The sequence below is a fragment of the Nothobranchius furzeri genome, unplaced genomic scaffold (assembly GCF_043380555.1).
Source record: "Nothobranchius furzeri strain GRZ-AD unplaced genomic scaffold, NfurGRZ-RIMD1 Scf072, whole genome shotgun sequence".
Classification (NCBI taxonomy): domain Eukaryota; kingdom Metazoa; phylum Chordata; class Actinopteri; order Cyprinodontiformes; family Nothobranchiidae; genus Nothobranchius; species Nothobranchius furzeri.
In genome coordinates this window covers 63,676-66,390 of record NW_027223089.1, presented here as the reverse complement: position 1 = coordinate 66,390, position 2,715 = coordinate 63,676, and the positions used below count along the sequence as shown (strand labels likewise).

Below are 2,715 nucleotides of genomic sequence, written 5' to 3'. Positions count from 1 at the left end.
ATAGTTAAATCTTACCTGCATTCTAAATAAATACTGTTAGGTGAAAACATCAGTAGGCATTGAGTTATTGATACAATCCCTAACAGCCAGAATGGAAGAAGAGCATGCTGGGTCATCCTGGACCTGAGCCTGTTCTGTGTATTTACCTACAGGATGCAATAAATGTCTACAAGGCTGAGTTTGGACCATTACATCTAAAAGAAAGCATACAATCAGTGATTTTTTTTATTGTTTACATTAATATACAAATTTTCTAAGTATTAACCTCACAGCAAATAAGTAGAACAATATAATAAACAGGCTTTAGTAGTTAAAACAGGCGTTGTGCACACAGGTGCTTTGTGTCTCGGTGCTGGTGGTGTCTAGGTCTCAGAGTTCCTGTCCTCCTGCCGTCTTCTGTTGTCCTCAGGATACGGATTGATGTTTCCTGATGATGAGGGAGGGGCAGTATGTGGGCTTCAAACTGGTCCTGGACAACAGTGGGAGACCTCCGTTGTCTGAATACTGAGACCAGAGAGTTGGTGAGATGCAGATCTTCTCTACCTCATCTAGAAACGGAGTTGGTTCAGGGAAAACTTTTCCAAAGACCAGTTCCATGATGTCATCGCCATATTCTGCAATGATAGACAATAACTTTAATGACATATTTTGTTTACAAGCAGCTTTAGGAAAGTTGTTTCTTTAGCTTTCATGTTTATAGTCACGTTTGTGTTTGTTCACAAGTTCACTTTGCTGCAGTGACTTCATATTTTCCTACAAATGTAATAAAATAGTGACACTAAAATTATACAAATGATTCCTTATGAAAGGAAGCTCATTAGAGAGCAGTGCAGACAGACTTACTACATGCTGCAGCTGTTTTTGTAGGCCAGCTGCTGCTGAACTTGGGGAAAGTTATTCTGTACACGTCCAGATCAGATGGTCGATTACAGAAAATAATGTAATTCAATAATTTCTAAACAGACTAAACAAGTAAAACATCAAATAAATCACTCTGCTGTCATCAGACGGAGTGATTCAGGGGGTGAGGTGTTCTTAATGATGAGGGTGGCTGAGGTGTGTCATCACTCACTTTGGTCTGGTCCAGACCGTCTCTTTACTGGTGGGTCTCCTTCCTCAGTAGGTGACGTGAAACGCCAACATCTGAACGTTCTGTGTTCCTTAGAGGAGAAGAAAATTAACATTAGCAAGCTGGCTAAATTATTTTTTACTAGCATCTCAAGGACTTGGAGAAGCAGATCTTCACTTACCTAAACATCAGACCAGTTTGTCCCAGCTGAGCTCATCAGGGCGTTAGTCTGACAGCCTGTCAGTGAAACACGGCTCCAGTCTTCTGGATGTGGACTCTAAAAAGCAAAGGAACATTTTTACTTTGTTTTAATTATTTTACAGCCAATTTTATCAGCTTTCCGACGCTCACGCTCATACAGACGGTGAGCTTTGCTGCGTCTGACTGATGCAGAGTTAGTTTTTATATCTGCAGTGAGACAAAAAACTAACCTCACTTCACTTAGAGATCGTTCTTTAAAACTCTATTAAATCCACTGTGTTGACGCACTTTAATGACTTTGTCACGCTGCATTTTAGCTGATATGGGACTTTATTTACTGGATGCTAAGATTACATCACACTCATGTAGAATAACACACAGGCTCTCTGCTGTTACAATCAGTGGGAGGTTATCATCTGGTGTAAAAGAAGGCGTTGATCAGAAATCACGTTTTATTCCACGAAAATCAGCCAAATCCACATTAATCTGGGTGCTAACTTTACTAGCATACTGTGCTAGCGATAGCAAGCCGGATGCTAACGCTTTAGTGCTGCTAATGCCCGTAAATCTAAAGTAAAGTTTGTCGACATTTTAGAGTGATATGAAGCTTACCGCTCTGCTGCTGTGTCCCGGTGCTGCCAAATTCAGATGGAAATAACTCCTTTTAGATAGATGAAGCCCTCAGTACTTAGCCACTAGCCTGGAGACAGAACGAACGAACCACGCGCGCGCGCGCGCACGCACACACACACACACAAACAAACGCAAACACACTACTTTTTCTTCTGTGTTTTTTTAGCAGTAGTGTCATCAGCTCCTGGGTTTAAATACTGCCACACCACCCTTCCTTAAAACGAGGAACAGTTTTGAGCTGTGTGTGGCTAAAATAACCAGACATTCTGCATTTTTCCAATAGGACTACAAAAAATCTTAGCGAGAAGAAAAAATGGCGGATTGGCTCTGTGTTTAGCCGAGGGCCATTACCATATTTGGTAGTTATCCTCACTAAATTAATTACTGATGTAATAGATAATGTAAAAACTGAACGGGTGGACAAATATGCCCAAAACTTAATTATTAAATATCTAAATAGCAACTCCAGTGAATAATATAAGCCTTTTTGCTCACTTAGACACTTAAAATGTGAAACACACAGTGTTAATGGATAAAAAAGTGGGTTTTTCATGTTATGTCTCCTTTAAATTGACACCAGATCCGGTGATCTTTGGGACATCGTTTGATCCCCTTAGGAAAGTGCTATCATCATGAAACGTTCAGATCACTTACAACTCAGTAGATTCTACCTTCCTGTAACGTTTCAGCCTGATTGGACCTTGTTTTCACACAAATGAACCCAGAATGATGTGAAATTGTGCTTCGTGCAACATAATTCTGGGTGCCATTTAAAAACCATAAGTGCTAATGACTCCATTCCTTTTTGTGGT

At 40.3% G+C, this 2,715-nt stretch overlaps 1 long non-coding RNA gene across 1 annotated transcript; it reads right to left on the bottom strand.

Moving 5' to 3' along the window:
• Positions 1 to 395: 395 nt before the first annotated feature.
• LOC139064988 (uncharacterized) lies at positions 396 to 2,020 on the bottom strand. Its single transcript, XR_011517984.1, has 4 exons — positions 1,883 to 2,020; positions 1,251 to 1,346; positions 1,073 to 1,160; positions 396 to 614 (listed from the first exon to the last, which is right to left on the bottom strand). It is a non-coding gene; the product is annotated as an uncharacterized lncRNA (long non-coding RNA).
• Between the last annotated feature and the right edge of the window lie 695 nt (positions 2,021 to 2,715).